The sequence below is a fragment of the Neofelis nebulosa genome, chromosome 9, assembly GCF_028018385.1.
Source record: "Neofelis nebulosa isolate mNeoNeb1 chromosome 9, mNeoNeb1.pri, whole genome shotgun sequence".
Taxonomy (NCBI): domain Eukaryota; kingdom Metazoa; phylum Chordata; class Mammalia; order Carnivora; family Felidae; genus Neofelis; species Neofelis nebulosa.
In genome coordinates, this window is record NC_080790.1 from 13,108,054 (window position 1) to 13,132,483 (window position 24,430).

Here is a 24,430-nt window from a genome sequence, read left to right on the forward strand (position 1 = left end):
AGACCAGGCATTAATAATGACCAGCACTGACTGAGTGCTTATTATGGACTAGGCTGTCTTCTAAGGACTTCATATGTATTCACTCATATAATTTCTGTAACAGTCTAACAGAACCTTGGGAAATAACTGCTGTTATCACTACCTTTTTACAGGTGAGGAAACTGAGACACAGGCAGGATAAGTAGCTTTAAGGTTACAGAGCTGGAAAATGGTGGATCAGGATTTGAGCACAGTTTATGCCGGAGCATGTGCTCCCCACCATGATGCAAGAGTTCTTTCAGTAACTACCTGCCAACAGCTAGTTTGTAGACACATCTGTTATATGGGGAGAGCTTGCTAATTTGTACTTCAGTCAAATCCAACCATTCATACCCAAGTGTGAACCTAAGAGAATACTCCCTGAATCAAAATATATGACAAAAGAATTTAATAAAAGGACGTCATGTCTCTGCCTGATCCTTCTGCGGAGAAACTCCAGCCAAGAAATATATTTTGGCCATGGCATTAATCTGCTGTAAGAAAAACTTTTGTTCCAAATGCTATGCCATTTGTTAGTCAGAGATTCACAAGAAAATGGCCTATTCCTCAGCGATGGGAACATTAACATTCTCTGGTTTCTCTTTAGGTTTGAGATTTTCACTAAAATGAATCACAATTGCTCCATGAAAATTAACAACTATCCTTATTAATGAATATTGGTACCTCAGCTTTTCTGAGAAACATAAAAATTTAACCCAGTTAATAAAAATAGGCTGGCAACAGGGGCTCCTAGGGCTGGCTCAGTCAGTTGAGTGTCTTGACTTCAGCTCAGGTCATGATCTCACGATTCATGGGTTTGAGCCCCATGTTGGGCTCTGTGCTGACAGCTCAGAGCCTGGAACCTGCTTTGGGTTCTGTGTCTCCCTCTGTCTGCCCCTCCCCTACCTGCACTTTGTCTTGCTCTCTCACAAAAATAAATAAGCACACACACACACACACACACACACACATATATGTATATATATATGTGTGTGTGTGTGTGTGTGTATACACACACACACACACACACATGCACATACAAGCTGGTGATGGAAACATGGGAAATGGTTATACAGTACAGTAATGCATACTATCTACTTTAGCATATCAATATATATTTATTTATATTTATATTTATATTTATATTTATATTTATATTTATATTTATATTTATATTTATAGGGGCAAAGATGCAGAGAGCCCACATCAACCATCTAAGCAAGGGAGATGCTGCATGAATATTGCCCAGGGAGAGGAACAAGTCTCCCTTTCTCTTATATATCATCACCTTCACAGTATCTGGAACTGCAGATTATATAGGACATTAAACATAATCAATAGGACTCCAGGACAAATTTTTATTCTCCATAAAATATAGGAGCAAAACACATTTTTTCACCATACCAATCTACCTTCAATTCCCATCCTCTGCTCCCATAACTAGTTTCATAAAATTACTGCCTGGGTACAGACTGAATTTTGCCCATTTCCTAGAATTCCAGAACAGCTGAGATTTGCTATAACCATTCTTAGTACAAAAAATATATTTAGAAGATTCATTAATAACGGATAGGGAAGTATAAAGATTATAAGCTGCATATGAATCATTACATTCCTGGGCAGCCATAAATTCCAAAACTCATTCCCCTGACTCATTCTTATTAAAATTTACTTATTTTTCCTAGAAGTGGAGATTCTAGAGAGCAGCTTCCTAGATTTTCTACTCCACTGAGATGCTAAGTCTTAGAAGTGAGAACAATTTTCTCTGTACTGTTGCAGACCAACTGTCACCTTTTCTTCGGCAACTTCATTACTTTTCATAATATCTTTTAAAAATCTTTTTAATGTTTATTTATTTGTTTTAGAGAGAAAGACAGAGGACGAGCAGGGGAGGGACAGAGAGAGAGGGAGAGACAGAACCTAAAGCAGGCTCCAGGTTCTGAGCTGTCAGCACAGAACCCGATGCGGGGGCTCAAACCCACAAACCATGACCTGAGCCTAAGTCAGATGCTTAACCCACTGAGCCACTCAGGCACCCCACATTTCATGGTATTTTATCCTGAAAAACTTTAAGCATATAAAAAAGTAGACAGTATGCATTACTGTACTGTATAACCACTTCCCATGTTTCCATCACCAACCTGATCATTATTGTCTAAGTTCATTGAAACTGCCACAACAAATTCCCATAGACTGGGTGGCTTAAACAATAAACACTTATTTCTCTAAATTCTCTCATGTCTCTTCTTATAAGGCATTAATCTCACTCATGAGGGCCCCAGACTCATGACTTAATTACTTTCCAAAGGCCCCACCTCCTAATACCCTCACTCTAGGGGTTCAGATTTCAGCATATCAGTTTGGGGGCACACAAACATTCAGGCCATAGCAATTATCGCTTGATTCTTTTATCTCATCACCCACTTCTGCCCCTTCTGTATTAGTGTGAAGCAAATTATTTCAGTCCTAAGTATTTCATATTGTATCCCTAAAACAAAAGAATTACTATGGAACATAACCATAATACCAGTAGCATACTCTAAAACATTAACGGTTCCTTAATATCATCAAATATTCTCAGTGTTCAAATTCCCAATTGCCTCATAAATGTCATAAATTTATTGTAAAGTTTGTAAAATAAACAGATCCAAATTTGGATCCACATATTATGACTGGGTGATACAAACTTCAAATCTCTTTTACTCTATAAGTTTCTCTTCTATCTCTTTCTTTCTCTTCCTTTGTCCTTATAGTCATTTCTGGAATAAACTAAGTCATTTATCTTAGAGTCACCCATTCAGATTTTGTTGATTAAACTAACTACGGTTAGTTCCTCCCTTCTCTGATTCTCCCGTAAGTTAGCATTAGGATCCGAAGATCTATTCATAATCAGTACCATTACTATTCCACAAATAGAAGTATGTTCTTCCACCAGGAGGAATATACTTGTTGGCTCTCTTCCAGTGATATTAGCAGGCATTGATGTGCAATATCTAGTTCCATGAATTATGGCAGTAGTCTTCCGGCATTAGTTGGAGAAAGTATAAAGAGAAACTTCCCTTCATCTACTATTTGTTTGCCCAGTAGGATAGTGGATATAGGAAAGATAGGATAAAGGTTTTACTCTTTTCCTTTCTTTATTCAAGGTGCTGATGCTACCAAAAATCCTTTTTAAGGAGAACTTAATGACTTCTCCTTGTAGTTGCCATCTTGATTCTTTCTTTTGCCATTTTGCTTTTCCTGTCTAGGCTAGAAAGTCATTTTCTATCCTCATGAGGTCATGCAGTGCACTTTTGCTAAATCATTCCCCAATCCCTCCCCTTTCTTCTTGAATCCCTGTGTTGTTATTAAATGCCTGTATCACAGTCTTGTTTAACCACAATGGTGTTAGAAATAAGAGATCACAGTGCATTTCCTTATTCTTGCAATTCTAAGACATTATAACATCATAAATATCACTAAAAGTGAGAGACTATGAAAGAATGTCATCCCTAAAATACTTGAAATAAACAGGACTAAAGACAAAAAGAAATAAACAGGACTATACAGGCTCTTTATCCACCTCATATTACAGAAGGATTCATTCTAGTCTCTCTGTTTTGTTCGTCTAAAACAAAGAAACTGCAATAGTCTTTGTCTTTAAAAGAAATATAATTTATTGTATTTACTAGAATAGAATAAAACAATGGGACTACTATTTGCATTACCTGTGATAAGCAGCGGCCCTATGTTTTGCTTGGTGTTGCTGACCTCCCCGGGTACTTCCCCTGTCTGCAGGCACCGACCCACAGTTGGTTGTCCCATCATCCAAGATGGGGCCAGAATTGGTGTCAGAGTGAACTCAAGGGAAATGTTTTACACAAGCCCAATTTATAACTTCAGCATTATCCTGTGGTTTGAAATTGTCACTACTATTTAAAATCCCAGCATTCTCATCTGTAAAGTGAAAAATAACACAAGCTTTCAAGGATATTATCCAGATTAAATGAGATAATATAGGTACAATGCTATTATGTATTTACCAAGAGCTGCCATTAAATAGCAGTGGTAAATATATTGTATTCCTAGCCTGTAAAAAAAAAAAAAAAGTAAAAGTTTCAGAAAGCAGATAAAAAATTCACTTCCTTTAGGTCTTTAAAATCCATTCAGTGTAATAATCACCTCCTTTACTAAAACAGATTCTAAAATCTCTCCTAAAGAGAACACTCACTAGGCTGCAGCCTCCTCCCTTAGATGGTGAACTTCCTGTAGAGAGACACTCCTTTTATCTTTGAGTCCTAAACTTATGACACCTGAAACATGTACAAGTTCAATGAATAGCTTTGAACTGAGGTGATCCAACCTTAATGACATTACAATGCCTCACTAAGTTCCACTAGATAGGTATAAAATTGCTTTCCTTGGAAGGGTAAGAGAATTCTAGAAGATGTTATATGGGACCATGCTCTATGTCACACAGATAACACATGGTGGGTACTCAAACAATGCAAGAGATCATTCAGAGAGTTCCCTGAATTATATCTCCTCCTCTTATTCTGTCTCTATCATACAGGAATTTGGCACTCATCTGCCTGTCCTCAACAGGGCAGAATGCTTCATATGTCTCACCTCTAACTGCAGGGCCATTGAATCTAGCCAATTAGGTGATTTATCTGCCCAACCTTATCACCAAATCTGGAGCCAATTCATCTTGGTTTGCCTGGAACACTCTCGGTTCTGCCTGCTATCCAGTGTATTTATTAATGATGCCTCTTTCATTCTCAAAATGCCTAATTTGGTCATCCTAATGGCAAGTTACTGGCAAGGCATGCCCTAGGTCTCATTGGTATCCCCAAGTGCACAATTCACTCTCAACAGATGTTTGTTGGTTGAAAAAAGGACAAGAGCTTTGCTAACCCATCTAATAAGAGTCAGGAGTTCCTGTCTCTGTGTGCATTTTTTCTCTTAGCTCTTCCCTGAATGGAATATCTTCTCCAAAAGACTTATTTCTAATGTATTAATAATACTTCCATTGCCCTTAAATAATTGATGGGTTTAAAAATATCAGTCAATAGAAACAGAGTGATGTGGAATGGAGGAAAACTGAATATTTTGGCAGAAAAAGTAAAAGCTTCATTAACGAGCATATAAAGTTCACTAATGGAACTTACCAGCCTTTTTGATAAGAGTTTTCATATCTTTTGTTACCACAACCAATAAATCCCTGTCATGTGACCAGTCCAACTGCATATTCAAGACTGATGTTAAGATTCCCGTGGAAATCGGTGCCTTTGTCAACTTGGGCTGGCAGAAACGAGGTGGTGTGTGCAGACTTCCTCAGAAGAGAATACAGAGCGTGGCAAGACACAGCCAGCAATGGGCAGGGAAGCTCTGTAAACAAACTGGCCTCCATGACAACCACATGGAGGGGGGGTTTACTGGCCTGTTTTTATCACTTCCAAGGGAGGTAGCTACTCCTTAATGAAGGGTCAAGGAGAGACTCAATCCAGTCGAGAACTAATTGCAGGTAACTTCATTTTACCACAAACATCACCCATGTTGACTAAAACGCTAATATTCAGAGTATGAGAACATTGTTATGATTGACATAACAAAATGTCCTCTCATATAGTCCACTATTAGTGGATCTCTTCTGGGAGTGACTTTTTTTTCCCCGAAAGGACATTTGACAACAACATTTGGAGACATTTTTGAGTGCCATGACTGAGACTGCCATGAAGTAGTCAGAGACCAGATACATATGCTTCTAAACATTCTAGAATACAAAAAGACAGCTCCCACAAAAAGTGTTATTCCACTCAGAGTGTCAATAGCATCAATATTGGGGTGCCTGGGTGGCTCAGTCGGTTAAGTGTCTGACTTCGACTCAAGTCATGATCCCATGGTTTGTGGGTTCCAAGCCCGCATCAGGGTCTGTGCTGACAGCTCAGAGCCTGGAGCCTCTCTGCTCCTCCCCTACTCACACTCAGTCTCTCTCTCAAAAATAAATAAACATTAAAAAAATAGCATCACTATTGAGAAACTCCAGTCTTTACTGATTAAAATATATAGTATTAGAGAGTGAACAATTCTATTCAATGACCATTTACTAAGAAACTAAGCAGCACAAAGTTTGCCTTAGATTCTAACAGAGATAGATTTGACACAGGCCTGAGAGATCCTCTTCTGGCAATTTGGTGGTTTAGAGATCTGGAAAGCCTCCTGTAATACAATTATGAAAATTCTTGATGCACTATTAAGAATACTCTTGTAAAAGATGGAATGAAGATATAAGGAAAAAAAGAATTCTGTCCACATCAAGATGTCAGAATACTGAGACCAAGAAGGTAGGCACACACTGAACCACCTCTCATCCTGGGAGTTGATGGAATTCTGTGAGATGGTGATTCTGCTTCCTTGGGAAAGGGGTGGGGAGCGGATAGTTTTGCCTTTTCAACCATATCAATGTTTTATATATTCAGAAAAAATTTGCTTAAAAAGTAGAAAAAGCAAACCCTAAATATGAAAATGAATAGAAACAAAAGTATATCAAATATGTAATAGTATATCAAACTAGTAACAAAACTTACAAATAAAGTAAACACTTCAGGTGAATTTGAAAATGAAACTACATTTTTAGGGGTATATATATATATATATATATTTATTTAAATAAAAATAACTTAAAAATCTTAAACAATGATCAGTAATTTTATTTCTGTTGGTAGAAATGTCAGCCTTCTTCATATTAAAACTGTTTTATGTGTTGCAGATACAGGTTGCCCAGGAAACAAAAAAGTATGTCATGGGATACAGAAAATTAGACTATGTTGATGCTATTAAGAATCAAATTTGCAGTGTAAGAGAACAGAAAATGTAAAATCAAAAACTAGGTGATAAAGTGTGTATAAAGTGTGTATAAAGAACTTGAATTGAGAATATAATATGAACACATGATCTTTAAAAATATCTTTCTTATTACTTTCCACCAAAAGAGCCTAGAAACCCTAACACCACAACAGTGTTAAGTGCAAAGGCGTTATTTTATCAGAGCCCAGCAGGGGAGCCAGAACAGGAGGGAGAACTAAAGTGGATGGTGCGATCTGGGACTACAGAGGGATGGGATGTCCAGAGAGAGCTGGAGTCGCAGCCACTGTCAGAAGAAGCGGAGCCAGAGGGAGGCAGGCCCCGGTTTCATGCTGTCTCTGCCCTCCAGTCTTCCAATACCTCTCCTACCAGCTGACTTTTCCTAGAGGCCACTTGACAAGGAAGCCTGGGAAACTGAGTCCACTGTCCCTTGATCAGATGTGAGCAAAGGAAGGATTGGAGAAAGCACATGATGAGCACAATAATACTTGGAAAGAAAAAAGAGTGAGAGTGATGGGAAGAATTTTAAAAGAATCTGCCTCCATTAGAGGTAACTTACACCAACTCTTTACTCTGAAAATCAGTAGATATAAAGAAAGACTCATCCTGTCTTTATAAGAGATTCTGTAGTTTATCCCCAGTTGTAAAGCTCTTCTTTACAAAAGAATGCCAACCAAATAATGAAGGAACCAATAAGATCAATCAATTGCCATTTTTGCCACATTCAGTGAATGTTAGATTCTGAAAAGATTCATGAGTAAATATTAAAATCATTCATTACAATGTTGGGAAACAGAATTTTTACACAGTGCCAAAACATCATACCACAGAACTCTTGTTATTTGCAAAAGAGAAAATATTTTTTTGACAATGGAGTGATGCTAATATTATGGTAATAACCATATGATAATCACCACCTTAATCAAGTGATCACACTGAACACTACTGGTAATAACAGCACAGCCTGCCTCTGTGCTCCTTGAAATAATGTAAGGTGAAATACAAAACACCGGCTTTGAAATATTATTGCCTAAAATATTTAACCTATATCCTAAAACCTTTAGGCATAACGTCCAATTTACAAGAAATATAGGGAGAGAAGAACAAGTTAATCACCATAAGGAAATAATCAGGTAGATCCAGAAAATGAGACATTCAATTAGACAATTACATTCGACAAGAAAAATTAGAACCATGACAAATTGAAAAGGATAGAAGAGACATATCTCAATAAAAAGCACAAACAGTGGACCCTGGTTCAAAAAGTTATTGAATAATGTCATGTATTATTGTTAATTCTTATATGTAAGATAATAGTAGTGTAGCTATATAAAATAATATCTTTAGTGGCTCCTGGGTGGCTCAGTCAGTTAAGCAGCTGACTTCGGCTTAGGTCATGATCTCACTGTTCCCGAGTTTGAGCCCCGCGTTGGGCTCTGTGCTGACAGCTCAGAGCCTGGAGCCTGCTTCAGATTCTGTGTCTCCCTCTCTCTCTGCCCCTCCCCCGCTCACACTCTGTCTCTCTCTCTCAAAAATAAATACACATAAAAAAATTTGTAAAATAAAATCTTTATTCTTGGGAGATTATGTTGAAATATATAGGGTGAATCATCATGAAGTCTGCAACTTGATTTCAGATACATGAATATATATGTAAATATGTATGTGCATACAAATATACATACATACACACATGGAAACATATGTGTATATGTGTTTGAGGCAAATAGTAAATAATTATTGAATATAAGCAGTGGGTATATGACTGTCCATTGTAAATTTTTTTAGCTTTTCTTTGTCTGAAGCTATCATAGTAAAAATGTGCAAAACCTACAACATGTTAACATTTATAAAGGACAGTGTAATCACTAGCACAAACTTAGATTTTTATAATCATAATATTTAAAAAATTTACTAATGAGTAAGCTAAACCTCAGAATGTGAACTTACTTGCCTAAGTTACAGAGTAAACTGCTCTCCTGGCAGAGACATCATCAATGGAAAACCCGCTCTTTCTGTTATCTACACATTAACACATTAAAATACTGCCCTGCAATTAGAAGCTTCCCCTCTTAGGTGGACCTGGGTGGTTCAGTAGGTTAAGTGTCTGACTTTTGGTTTTGGCTCATCAGCTCAGGTCATGACCTCACTGGTAAGTGGGTTCGAGCCCCGCAACCAGCACCTTGCTGACAGTACGGAGCCTGCTTGGGATTCTCTCTCTGCCCCTCCTTCACTCACATTAAACATGTGCGCTCTCTCTCTCTCTCTCTCTCTCTCTCTCAAAATAAATAAATAAATTAGAAAAAACAATCTTTGAAAAAAAAGCTGCCCCTCTTAGAGACGTCTTGTCAGCTCACATCAGTAAGATTCTTCTGCAGAAAAGAATAACTGTTTCTACATTTCTTTGTTGTACAATCTTAAACTGTTAATTAAGAGTTTAAATATTAATTTTTTTCTAGGAACTAGTTTGAGGACTATTTCTAGCAATCACACACAAACAATTCATTCTAGTATTCACATGATAACAAATAATCATTCCAGAATTCTTCCCTACCCAAGTGCATAGTCTAGGCTATATTTTTGTATCTTCAGCTTTCTTGTGGATTCCCACTCCTACTAGTTCTCTGTAAATATTGAATGAACGCCTGAACCAGTATGAGTTGAGGAATGAGTTTGCTAAACCTATTTATTTATTTGCCACCTTATCAGATAGGCAATTATTTGTAATTATCTTTTATTTTGTAATAATTTACTATTTTAATATGCAAGTGAAACCAGTGTTTTCTTTGCTGCTTTGTCTCTTTAAAACCGAAATAATTCTATTTGGTAGCTCTTCTCTTTTTAATCATGCCATCTCAAATAATAATTTGATTTTATTAAGCAAATATGTTACTTGATAGATACATACATGAGATGTGAGAAAGCAATTATACATGTATTAAAATGCTTAAATCAGGGTGCCTGGGAGGCTCAATCAGTTAAGCGTCCAACTCTCAATTTTGGCTCCGGTCACGATCTCATGGTTCATTAGTTCAAGCCCCGTGTCAGGCTCTGTGCTGACAGCAAGAAGCCTGCTTGGGATTCTCTCTGCCCCTCTCTCTGCCCCTCCCCTGCTCATGCTCTCTCTCTAGCTTTTGTTCTCACTCTCTCTCTCAAAATAAATAAAACTTAAAAAAATAAAATGCTTAAGTAGTAACTATCAAACTAGAATTTTTATGCCTTATCATCTTTTTTTACTGAAGTATACTGGAAATACAATATTCTATTTGTTTACTGTGCATAACATAGTGATTCGACATTTGTATGCATTGCAAACTGATCACCACAATAAATATAATTACCATGTGTTACCATACAAAGGTAATATAATATATTGAGTGTATTCCCTGTGCTATACATTACTAAACTAGAATTTTTATAATAAGCAAAACTATCTTTCAAAAATTAGAATAAAACAAAAAAATGTCCAATTAAAGAAAAAACTAAGTATTACCTCCTAATAGTGTCAACTAAAGGAACTTTTAAAGGATGAGTGAAAATAGTCTCAAAAGGAATGAATATCTGACATTCAACAAAAAAAATCGTGGTTAAAAAATTATAAATATGTGTATAGTCTAAACAAACACTGACCATATAAAAACATTAAAATAATTCCACTTGAGGTATTAAAAATTCAAAATAAAGCTAAAATACTAAAAAATAATGGGATATCAATTGGGGAGATATGATTGGAGGGAACATTTTAACTTTATGTTGTTTAAAAGGATTGCAAATTACTGACAAGATGTAGACTTGACTAAGTTAATAATGGGAATAATAATGTTAAAAATGAGGAATAGTCATCAAAAAATAGAAATAACAGAAAAAATGAAATTAGAAAATATTTCATTCAAATAAAAAGCATTCACTAAACACCTAAATAAAAGTTTAAAAAATGATTAGATGAAGTAGAAAATAAATCATTAGAAATACACGTGTTATATACACCTATAAGAATAGTAAAACAAATTTAAAGGTACTAAATCTAGTTAAAAGACATAAATTATTAGACCATAAAACATACAGAAATGGAAATGTTGAAAGTAGCCAGACTTCAAAGAATGAAATGTAAAAGTTGATGTAATATATTAATATTATACAAATATACCATTTAACAAAAAATATTAATAGAATTCAACAGGCTTACTTCAGAATAAAATTTCAGTTCACTGGGAGGATATAAAAACTCTAGATTTTTATGCATAAGATAAAGTCTTCAAATATAAAAATCAAAAATCAACAGGACTATAAGAGGAAATTATTAGAGTAGGATATTATAAAATCCTAAATTTGGAATAATTAGCAGAGAAAAACTAAGAATACAGATTTCAATATATTTAACAACATTGACCTAATGGACAAATGTTGAATATTTAACAATACTATACACCAACATTCAAATAACCACAAAGCCTGTAGGAAAATATATATTTAAAGAGAGATAACATTACAAGTAATCAGTCTGTTCTCTGATGAATACATCATTAAACAAAAATAGATAATACAAAGATGACTAGAAAATGTCCCATTTAATTTTTTTACATTATAACTAATTCATGGGTTAAAGAAAATTAAATTATCGAGGTAATTAGAAAGTTTTTTTAGGTTTACTTATTTATTTTTGAGTCAGGGAGTGAGTGCAAATGAGCAGGGGAGAGGCAGAGAGAGAGGGAGAGAATTCCAAGCAGGCTCCGCGCTGTCAGCACAGAGCCCTATGTGGGACTCGATCTCACAAACCATGAGATCATGACCTGAGCTGAAATCAGGAGTTGGTCCCTTAACCAACTGTGCCACCTAGGTGTCCCCAAAAAAATTTTAAACTGAATTACTTTGACTATACATCATGTGAAACCTTGTGGAATGAAACCAAAGCAGTAATTTGAGGAAAAATGATAGCTTTAAATTCCTCATGTGAGAAGAGAGTGACTGAATTAATGAGTTAAGAATTCATTTAAAAAATGTAGAAAAGGAACAGCAAAACAAATCCAAAAAAATAAAATGGAAACAATTTGACAGGACCACAATTACTTATTTGCAAGGACTAATGCATTAACAAACTCCTAATAACACAAATGAAGAAACAAAGAAAGGTACAAAAACATTATTATGAGAGAAGAGACATAAATAAGATCCAGAAAATATTTTTAAAAGATAAGGAGGATACTGTGAAGAATTTAGAGACATTCAATGCCAATTAGGAAACATTGGTAGTATAAAATCTCTTCCTTCTGCCCATGAAACTTCTTCATTCCTCCCATATATTTAACACTACCCCCAGCTTTGAGCTACTCATTATCCAACACTATGTTTTGTCTTTAGATCCCTGATTTCTCATTTGGTTTCAGAACACAATGTGAAGTATGGTGGAGAATTTTGTCAGATGTTAACACTGGCATGCTAAGTTCCTGGTTCCGCTTGCAAACACTTCTTAAGGGACAAATTAGCCTCTAAGAATCCTTACAGGAAAGCGTGAGATGATTGATTGTATGTTTCAGAAAGAGCTAAGAAACATATTTCTGGGTGGCTTCTGGGTGGCTCAGGTCATGATCTCATGGTTCGTGAGTTCGAGCTCCACGTGGGGCTCTGTGCAGACAGCTCCGAGCCTGGAGCCTGCTTCGGATTCTGTGTCTCTCTCTCTCTCTCTGTCCCTCCCCAGCTTGCACTCTGTCTCCCCCTCTCTCAAAAATAAATAAACATTGGGGCGCCTGGGTGGCTCAGTGGGTTAAGCTCTGACTTTGGCTCAGGTCATGATCTCATGGTTCGTGAGTTCGAGCTCCACATGGGGCTCTGTGATGACCGCTCAGAGCCTGGAGCCTGTTTCAGATTCTGTGTCTCCCTCTCTCTCTCTGTCCCTCCCCTGTTCATGCTCTGTCTCTCTCTGTCTCAAAAATAAATGAACGTTTAAAAAAATAAATAAACATTTAGAAAAATTAGAAAAAAAGAGTTGGTTAAGCGTCCAACTCTTGGATTCCACTAAGGTCATGCAAGCCCTGCATTGGGCTCAGTGCTGACAGAGCAGAGCCTGCTGGGGATTGTCTCTCTCCCTCTCTCTCTGCCCCTCCCCCTCCTCTTTCAATATAAATAAATAAACTTAAAAAAAAGATAAGTAGGATGAGACTATACATACTCTTTAGAAACTTTTTTCACATAAATTATCATTTAGAGAAATGTTCATGTTACTAAATTAGGTTTAACTCATTGTATTTGAGCATAAAGTTAACAACTGTATCACAGTTGGGATTGTTTACATGGTCTGTGTACACAGTGTGTTTGTGTATTATGTATATGTATGATTCCTCTGTTATGCTCTTTTATGGCATTCTACACTTCTTCAAGGATCCAACAATCATAGTTTGTATTTATGCATGGTATCTGGCTGTCGGGTTTCTTTTCTTAATGTCAGTATGGCCAAGGAAAGTAGAGTGTTGACAAGATACAGAATTACGTTTGTTTTGGCCACTATTTTATATCTACCTCTTAGAACAGTGCCTGATTCAAGATGCATATTTGAGTATTTCAAAGTAAATTTCTAAAAGTGTAAATGGTAGGTTAAAATATATTATGAACATTTAAGTTGTTAGATACTGTAAAATTGCCTTCTAAAGGGTTTATGCCAAGTTAAAATTTAATAATAGAGAATGAGTGAGTCATATTTTGTTTCTTATTATTTCTTTTCTTTCTCTCTTTCTTATTTATTTCTTTTATTTCTGTTCATATACTTTTTTTTACCCAATCTAATTCTTCTTGCATGAGGATTAGAATTTGTCCTTTCAAACTATATTTTTTAATTAATTAGCAAAAGTGGTTCATAATATTCTCTTTTCATCTTTTTAATGTCTGTAGGATTTGCACAACTGTTTCCTCATATTGGTAATTTCTGCCTTCTTTTTTTCTCTTATTTTTTTCCTAATTAATCTTGCTTACAGTATATCCATTTTATCGATCTTTTCAAAAAAACATCTTTACTCTTGTTTTTTTTTTTCTCTATTTTCTATTCAGTTGATTGGATTCCCTTTTCCTGTGATACAGTCTGGAAACTTGTTAGGTGATAAGTTGGACAATTGTAGGTCTCATCTTGTTTGTTTTCCTTTTCTCAGGAATAATATTCTTGTACTGCCTGGTGTCCAATATGTAAGAATAATTTTTTTATATATTTTGTCCAGGAATTTAGTTATCAAAGGTAGAAAGATAATCCAGTCCCTGTTAATCCATTATGGGAAGAAGTGGGAAACTTTTGTTTTGCTTTTATTGATTTTTTCATGTTCATTTATTTATTTGGTGGGGGAAGAGCAGAGAGACAGAATGATAGAGAATTCCAATCCGTGCTATCAGCTCAGAGCCTGATGTGGGGCTCGATCTCACAAAATGTGAGATCATGACCTGAGCTGCAATCAAGAGTAGGATGCTTAACTTACTGAACCACTCAGGCACCCCTGTTTTGCTTTTAATTAAGAAAATCATACTTTTTCTCCTTCTGAGTGCAAATTATATTAATAGGCTTACTAAAGTTGAAATATCTTAGCATTTCTGATATCTTAGTTTTTCAATTTATATGACTTTAAGGACCTGTTAAATAATATTGAAATGAGCTGCCAAATACTATCTTATTTATATATTTGCATCTATATTCAAATTTTATTGTTTTAAACTTTCTTCTTTTGTTAAACCATTTTGTGTAGCAAAGGTCATCCAAGCTCTACTTAATGAAATGAGAAGTTGCTTATCTATTTTTCTGCATGGAGCAAATTTAAGCATATGTTCATGATATTCCATAGCACTCAACCTTAAAAATATCTGGGCTTCATTCATTTTCGAGGGATATTTTTTTTGACAAACACTGCAATTTTTTAAAAACCAGGATATTACTGGTTTTGTATCACTTTTTTATCCACATTTCCAGCATAGTGGGGTATCATACAAAAATTCTAATACTTTTTACTCCCTAACTCTATGTTCACTGTCTTTCTCATTTTTTTTTTGTGGTGTGTGTGTTTATTATATTTTTGAGGTGGGGGGGGACAGAGTGTCAATGCAAGAAGGGCAGAAAGAAAGGGAGACACAGAATTCAAAGCAGGTTCCAGGCTCTGAACTGTCAGAACAAAGCCCTACCTACAAAGGGCTCAAACTCAGGAACCATGAGATCATGACCTGAGCCGAAGTCTGAAGCTTAACCAACTAAGCCACCCAGGTTCCCCTGCTTTTCTCATTCTTGATTCTGTTATTTGTATTTTCTTTTTTCTTTCTAGACTAGCCAATTTTTAGTTACTTTAGTGGCCTTATCAAATAATTAGCTTTGATTTTACTGAGAAAATCTATTTTTCTTATACCTTATTTGTTATTTTACTTTTACTCATTTCTCTACATTTTTAGTTTTTGTTGCTATTTTCCTTTTCATTCTGCACAGTATCTGAATGCTTTGAATTTTTTTGTTAACTGGATAAAAGCACTTAAGTATGTAAATTTCTTCTGAGTACTGCCTTGGCCACAGCATGAATTCTTTAAATGAATTCTGTTTGTTAGGAAACCCTAATAAAAATATTTAACACAACAGTATAATTCAAATGACAACATAAACAAATCTGTTCATTTTCTGATGGCTCTGTTCAGCACTTCCTTCTTATCATCTGCATTTCTGCTGTGTACCAGGTACAGATATTGACTCAACAAAAAAAAAAAAAAAAAAGAAAAGAAAAAGAAAAAAAGAAAAGTTACCATAATAGATCATTACCCACAGGGCTTTCTTATACTACAAGTTACCCTAGATCCTATATCTGATCCCTACTTCCTTCCTGCAGTCTTTCATTTCTGACTTGACACTAGACTAACTTTCACATGCTACCTACTCAGATGTGGAGCCTCCATTTGAGCTATATTATGGCAGTAGATCTTTGGCCTGCTTCTAATATCTTCTATGCTGGGGTGTCTGGGTGGTTCAGTTGGTTAAGCATAGGACACTTGGTTTTGGCTCAGGTCATGATCTCACAGTTTCGTGGGTTAGAGCCCCACATTGAACTCTGCACTGATAGCACTGAGCCTGCTTGGGATTCTCTCCCTCCCAGTCTTCCCTTCCCCCTGCTCACACTGTCTCAGTATCTCTCAAAATAAATAAATAAACTTTAAACAAAATAAAATAAAATATGCTAAATGAAATAAGTCATAGAGAGAAAGACAGATACCATATGTTTTCACTCTTATGTGGATCCTGAGAAACTTAACAGAAGACCATGGGAAAGGGGAAGGAAAAAAAAAAAAAGAGGTTAGAGTGAGAGGGAGCCAAAACATAAGAGACTTAAAACCTGAGAACAAACTGAGGGTTGATGGGAGGTGGGAGGGACGGGAGGGTGGGTGTTGGGTACTGAGGAGGGCACCTATTGGAATGAGCACTGGGTGATGTATGGAAACCAATTTGACAATAAATTTCATATTTAAATAAATAAATAAATAAATAAACACTGAAAAAGTTAAAATAAAATAAAATAAAATAAAATAAAATAAAATAAAATTTTGTGTGCTGCTCCTATCTTCACTGCAGAGTATACAGTCTTGCACTTGGCGCACACACGCATGCACACACACACTGACTACACATTTAACTAAAGTTTGCTAAGAGCTAGACCTCAAAGCCTACCAGAGGCTGTTTCTATAAACATCTTCTTATGTTAAAGTTATAGCGCTTGCACAGCTGAACCTAGCTCATTAAAGCCCTCCTCCACTCCATATCTCCTTCTTGTGTAACATAGGAACACATTCCAAAAGTTCTGCTACATTTTGATTGAGTCTCTCTAATCTCTTCCAGGTTTGCACTATAAAAATGTCATTCTTGCCCTAGAATCTCATTTACTGCTCTTTTTTCTACTCATTTTCTTTCTTTTAAATGTTCACAAATTATTAAAATATTACCTTACTAGTAAATGTTATTTGAAAACATATTTTTAACGAACGCATATTTGTAATGGATGACTGTACTCTTAATAAATAATTCTTTGTGTTGTTTACATATTCCTTTTCATTTCCATGCAGTTTCATTTTTTGTATATATCTCTGAATGTACTGTGAAATATATTACTAGAGATAAAGATTATAGGTTAAATAATATGGATATTTTAAGGCTTGATTCATACTACTACATATTTTCATTTAAATGTTATAATACTTACAGCAACAACAATTATATATGTTATATTCCTCTTATTTCACTTTAAAAATTATTGATCTCTTTTTTGCTTCTTCTATTAAATAAGTGAAAGTAGTATCATTCCATTTAAACTTGCATCTGTAACAATTAATAATTTTGTAAGTATTTTCTAATGTTTTATTTATTTTTGAGAGAGACAGAGACAGAGCGCAAGTGGGGGAGGGTCAGAGAGAGAGAGGGAGACACAGAATCCAAAGCAGGCTCCAGGGCTCTGAGCTGTCAGCACAGAGCTTGACCCGGGGCTCAAACTCACTAACCCTGAGGACATGACCTGAGCTAAAGTCAGATGCTTAACCAACTGAGCCACCCAGGTGCCCCAATAAGTTTGTAAGTTTTTTTTTTTTTTTTTTTTTAATTTTTTTTTTTTTAACGTTTATTTATTTTTGAGACAGAGAGAGACAGAGCATGAATGGGGGAGGGTCAGAGAGAGGGAGACACAGAATCCGAAACAGGCTCCGGGCTCTGAGCTGTCAGCACAGGGGCCCGATGCGGGGCTCGAACTCACGGACCGCGAGATCGTGACCTGAGCCGAAGTCGGCGCTCAACCGACTGAGCCACCCAGGCGCCCCAAGTTTGTAAGTTTTTAATTGTGCTTGTTATCAACTTGTATTTCTCCTTCAGTAAATTTTTTGGCATACTATTTTTTTTTAATTTTAGTTCCTATTAGTTTGTGAGAATGCTCCATGAAGAAAACATATCAACTTATATTTTATGTGATATAAATATTGTAATAGTTTTAAATTTTAATGTAGTCAAACACATCAGCTTCAGCCTTCAAAAATTTTCTTATTCTTTATATGCTTATAAAGTCCATGTTCCTTGCAAGATAAATTAATAATCATGTATATATTTTACAGCTTATAATTTCACTTTTTAAAACACTGTACACATCTGAAATTAATTTTGGTACCTTATAAAGTTTAATAATTTATGGAGAATTTCCCTCCTAAGTCGAACTCTCTTAATACAATATGTTGAAAACTTTTCATAATACAGTCACCTAGAAAAAAATATTTATGTAGATTTGGTCATATTTCCAAATATATACCTGAAGAATGGATAACTGGATACTTTTATGGATTCCCACTGATAGCTTTACTCTTATTTTCCAAAGCTCAATATTCCATAAAATGAGGAATACTTGATTCTCAATGTCTTTTTTCTATATTAAGAATTCAAAAAATAAGAGAAATTTATAGGACATCTCTTCTATTCTCAAATTCCAACCCCCCAAAAAACCATCTAGAAATGAGAATTTGAATAAGTAGTGGTTGAATTCTCAGTCTCCATTTCCCACTTAAAAGTCTTGTATTTAATAGATTTTGAATGCATAATGCCCCAAGTAGAGTTATAATAGCCATGATGGGTTTATGAACTTAGCTTCTCTGTGACTTGAATCGTAGACAAACTTTTGTCTCTTAGAAATAGAGACTAATAGCAATGAACCCATCATATTCCTCATGTCACTCCACCCAAACCTTCCCCCGTGCCATCTTCAGAGCAGCAGCACACTATCTTATAAGGTCAAGACACTGTTGTAAATGGCAAGATTTCATTCTTTGTTCATTGAGTAATATTCCATTGTGTGTGTGTGTGTGTGTGTGTGTGTACCCCACATCTTTATCAATTCATTAGTCGATGGACATTTGAGTTCTTTCCATAATTTGGCTACTGTTGATAGTGCTGCTATATAAACATTGGGGTGCATATGCACCTTCGAATCAGCCTTTCTGTATCCTTCGGATGAATACCTAGTAGTAAAATTGCTGGGTCGTAAGGTAGTTTTATTTTCAACTTTTTGGGAACTTCCATACTGTTTTCCAGAATGGCTGCACCAGTTTGCATTCCCACAAACAGTGCAAAAGTGTTCCCCTTTCTCCTCATCCTCACCAACATCTGTTGTTTCCTGAGTTGTTAATTTTAGCCATTCAGACAGGTGGATGGAACTAAAGTGTATTATGCTAAGTGAAAGAAGTCAATTAGAGAAAGACAAATATATGATATCACTCATATGTGGAATTTAAGAAAAAAAAACAATGCATATAGGGGAAGGGGAGAAAAAATAAAATAAGATGAAAACAGAGAGAGGCAAACTATAAGAGGCTCTTAACTATAAAGAACAAACTGAGAGTTTATGGACAGGAGGTGGGTAAGGGGATTGGCTAAATGGGTGATGGGCATTAGAGAAGGCATTTGTTGCAATGAGCACTGGGTGTTATATGTAAGTGATGAATCACTAAATTCTACTCCTGAAACCAATACTATCAATACTATACTATATGTTAACTGATTTGAATCTAAATAAAAATGTAAGATCACGAAACTGTTTTGATACAACCAGAAGTAAGCGAGTAAGCCTCCCTCTCAGCCTCACTAGCAGTGAGCTCTCACCAGTAGACTGAAGAAAAAGAGGTATCATTTATTGATTGGAATAACTGTAGTTGCTTTGAGGTACATATTTTGAGTTTTTCAGATGCAAAATACAAGGCACAGGCAACGAAATTGCAAAAGATCACATGGACACTAAAGGGAAGAGCTGAGCTTCAACCTACTCTTTTTAGATTAAATTCCCTGTTTTTCTTCTAATCCAAATTTCCATTCTTAGACTGATTGTGGGGATCGACTAGATGAAGACAGTTTATATAAAAACTCAATGGCCTTCTAAAGGATTATTTTATATTCCACAGAAAGGATAGCCCTAAATACAATTGCATTTTACCACTGGTTTTGCAAGTCTATCTTGCACTCTCATGATATGTTAAGGCAAATGCATATGTATGTTCCTGAGTTTCTAAATAATTATGTAAAGGATAGTTCAAACTGAGTTCACATTATTTGACAATAAACGAAAATCCAGACTCCTTAGGATGTCAGTTACATAGTCTGATATTGGCATCCTAGAGAAGTCTGATAGAAGTCTGATATTGGCATCCTTATGAAGGCTGGATGGAAATTTGACCATTTTTTGTCAAATGCCTTCATATTTCATTCCGGTTCTGCCATCATTGTCAAAGCCTTATGGTATCTGCATGCACAAAGCCTGGTTATTTTGTAGACTGTTGAGTTGTTTAGTCAGTTGCCAAGTTTCATGGAACAAATTACATTCTTCATACTCCCTAAAGTGATGAAGCATCAGAATTCACATTGATATCATCTCTGCTCTGCTATCCAGAAATGCTAGTCTTATGAGGCAGCATTTCCAACCAACATTATGTAGCTGACACCACACTGAAGAGCAGCAAAAGTACTCTAGGCCATTGTAATTGCAGGCATGCCCAAGGGAAAAAAATGGTAGCCATTGACTACTCCTGTTGCCAGCACATATTAAAATCAGGAGAAGGAAGACTGGTTAGGTTGGCTAGAGTCAAGACTCCCAAATATGAAATGAAGTTATATATCTGGACCTTCATCCCTATATTCTATCTCCTCACTGCTTTTATCCTAAACCATAAACCCAGACTCTGATATGATAACTTAATCTCAATTCTAGATTATGTTCTTTGCTGCTAGTAAGGTTCAACCTTATCTGGTTCTGACTATGGACTCTATGGTAGACTAATCTCCTTACCCTACAAACCAATTATATTATACCTACCATAAAAGTATGTACCATAAAAGTTAATCAGAATGCTATATTGCTTCCAACAGAATCACTTACAAACAATAAAATAACACAAAGATTGATTTGATCAATATTTTGAGTTAGAATGAGCTGTCAGAGAGCTCCACACAGCTTTCCATCTTGTCATTTTCATTAATCTTAAGGTAGATAAATCATATTAACTAAATATGTTGTTCTAAATTGGATGGTATTATAAACTAGGGAGAAAGGACCCAAAGAAGGTAATTGTAAATTGCTGGGTAGCAGTGGTAAACAAAACACACAAGATTCATCTCAAAAAAGGAAAATCTCCTAGAAGAAAGTTTATATGTTTATTTTGGCTGCACTTTATTTCTTTTTTCTTTTCTTTTCTTTATTTAAATTCAAGTTAGTTAACATACAGTATAGTCTTGGTTTCAGGAGTAGAACTCAGTGATTCATCACTTATGTATAACACCCAGTCTCACCCCAGTAAGTGCCCTCTTAATGCCCATCACCCATTTAGCCTACTCCCCTCCCACCTCCCCTCCAGCAACCCTCAGTTTGTTCTCTGATTTTAAGAGTCTCTTACAGCTTGTCTCCCTTTCTGTTTTTATCTTATTTTCCCTTCCCTTCCCCTGTGTTCATCTGTTGTGTTTCTTAAATTCCACATGTGAGTGGATAGGATATTTGCTGCACTTTAAAGATAAATAACACAAATATAGAAGACCTAGAAACTGACACTTGCAAATATACAATCTGTACAGATCACAAAAGGGAAGCTACAACTTGGAAGGGAAAAGCTCATCTAAGTCCATTAAATCCATCAAATGATGCTGGTGTGAACATTCAAGTAGCTGTGTTAGATATACTTTTCTTGCTCAAGTTCACTACTCTGGGCACTAGGAAACAGTGTCTCACCTTACCAGTTATTATCTGCATGACTTTGGGCAAGGTACACAAATTCCCTAAGTGGCAAATGCCTTATCTGCACAATGAGGATAATAATAATTTCTACTTGGTGGAATTGTTTAAGAATTAGATTTAAAAATGCACATAAAAAGCCTGAGAAAGTACATGTTATTTAGTAGGTGTTTGATACATGTTCACAATTTTTAAAATTTGTTGTTGTTGTTGTTTTCATTTTTCACTGGTCCTCACAGATTGTACATGGTGCTGCTTTAAGGTGAAAAAAAATATTTAAAATGATAAATGTATAAGCAAAATAAGGTCTAAATCTGTCAATCCAGGTCTAAAACTATAAATTTAATTAGCAGGAAGGAGTGAAGAGACCATGTCATAGGCAAAGAGGACTAGAAAGATAAGTTTGAATATCTGACCTCTAAAAGTTTACAGTCTAGAGAAAAATACAACTAAGTGTAAAGAGATGCACTGATTTCAACCACAGAGACACATGTTAAGTGTTAAGACACATGTTAACTCCAAATGAAAATATCACTAAATCTGTATTGAGGAATTAGAAAAGCCTTCAGAGAGGAAATGACATTTGAATTGTTGCTTTAAAGATGAGTGGAAGTTTTGCAAATGTAGAACAGTACTGCAGCATCGTAAAGGTGGGGAAGAATGTTTTTGGAGGCCACACAGTTAAAAAAAAAAGCATGGAGTGAGTAGTTTGATAGATCTGAAGCAGAGAGAACCAGAGCCAGGAATAGAAGAAAGAAGAGAGGGAAAAGATTCAGCTGAGAGAAAGAGAAGTCCAGTTTGCCAATACATGGAGTGGCATGCTAGAAGTTTAGACATTGTCTTGAGGATGATGGTAAGTTAGAGGACAGTACTTGAGGGAAAGACAAGTCTTCAGAATGCAACCATGGAATAGGACTGCAAGGAATCTGTGAGAGCACAGATGAGGTGAGTGTATATCCTGGTCAAGAGAATCTCCAAAGGAAGAAAATCTCCACACTCGATATATAAAGGTTCAATCGAGGGGGCATACACAGTTCCTTGAGCTACGCTCTGAGGAAAGAGTAAGGGCATACAAATGATAGATCCTAGAGTTTATTGTGCTGAATGGACACTTGAGAGTCTGTCCAGATAAGAAGCCTCCTGTTGTTGTAAAATGCTGACTCCCTGATCTGTTGGACAGGAAAAGTTTGTATGGAGTTTTCCAAAGACCCACAAAGCCAGGTCTACTATGGGCTAGGAGGAAAGGTAGAAAGTATAGCTGAATCACCCTTCAGAGGTAAAAGAAGCTGTTGAGAAGGGACTATGGAAAGGAAACAGAGCCAGTAAGAAGTACTGCTTTTGTTACCCACAGTATGAGGTTTTTTTGTTTTTGTTTTTCCTTGAAAAATGTCTGGTGGGGCACCTGTGTGTCTCAGTCAGTTTAGGGTCTGACTCTTGATCTCAGCCTGGGTCTTGATCTCAAAGTCAATAGTTCAAGACCAGCATTCAGAAACATCAGGGAAGGGTCTGTGGGGAAAGGAGAAACACATCTATCAAGGACCAAGTTTGGAAGGACTAACTTTGGAAAAGGCAGGAAAACAAATATGGGTTTTGCAGATGTAATACTTGAGATTGAACTCCAACTCCATTATTTGGCGACTGTAGGATCTTGAATATATTATTTAAATTGTCTTAAGTTCCAGTTCCTCATCAGCAATGTGGGGATTACGGCACTCATATCACAAGGCTGTTGTGAGGGTGATGAATGATAGAATATGTCAAGCATATAGCTCATAATAGATACATCACACCAGTGCAAACATACTAATTTCTCTGCGTCACCTCCACCACTGACTAATCCTAGCAGCCTGGAGGTATCAAACACACATGGCTTTTTTTTTAATTTTTTTTAACATTTATTTATTTTTGAGACAGAGAGAGACAGAGCATGAACAGGGGAGGGGCAGAGAGAGAGGGAGACACAGAATCTGAAACAGGCTCCAGGCTCTGAGTTGTCAGCACAGAGCCCGGTGCAGAGATCGAACTCATGGACCATGAGATCGTGATCTGAGCCGAAGTCAGACGCTTAACTGACCGAGCCACCCAGGCGCCCCCAAACACACATGTCTTGATAACTTTATCCCAGCTCTTTACAGCATTCAAAAGCATGGAAGAAGGGGTAGAAGCATCCAGGCTTCAGACATGAAGAAGACCACAAAAACTTGCCCTGGCTCTCTCATTTGTCCTTTTGGGGGCTTTTGTTTTTTATCATTATTTCCAGTATCATTAGGAGAAAAGTTGGTGGTTGCTTTTAGTGCAAGTACTTCCTGATAAGCTGTTAATTTCATGGAGCTAATCTTCATATGGCTTTAAAGGACAAACAGTATAGTATAGATTCAAAAATACTCTCTGTTTCATTAAAACAGTATTCATAATCGATAGCTTCAGTTATGCCTGACAGCTTTTGACCATCAATTCCTCAAAGGGAAGTTAAAGTAATGATATGAATTAATTTGTTTTAGTCAACACGTATTGGGAATTTGCAGCATCTTTTTTAACGTTTATTTATTATTGAGAGACAGAGACACAGAGCGTGAGTGGGGGCAGGGGGGGTAGAGAGAGAGGGAGACACAGAATCTGAAGCAGGCTCCAGGCTCTGAGCTGTTAGCAAAGAGCCCGACACAGGGCTAAAACTCACAAACTGCAAGATCATGACCTGAGCCAAAGCCGGTCGCCTAACCAACTGAGCCACCCAGGCGCCTCTGCAACATCTTTTAAAAATCACTAGAAAAACAAAATTCACTTCTATTATTTCCTGAGTTGCAGACTATGTTATCAATAAGAGCTGA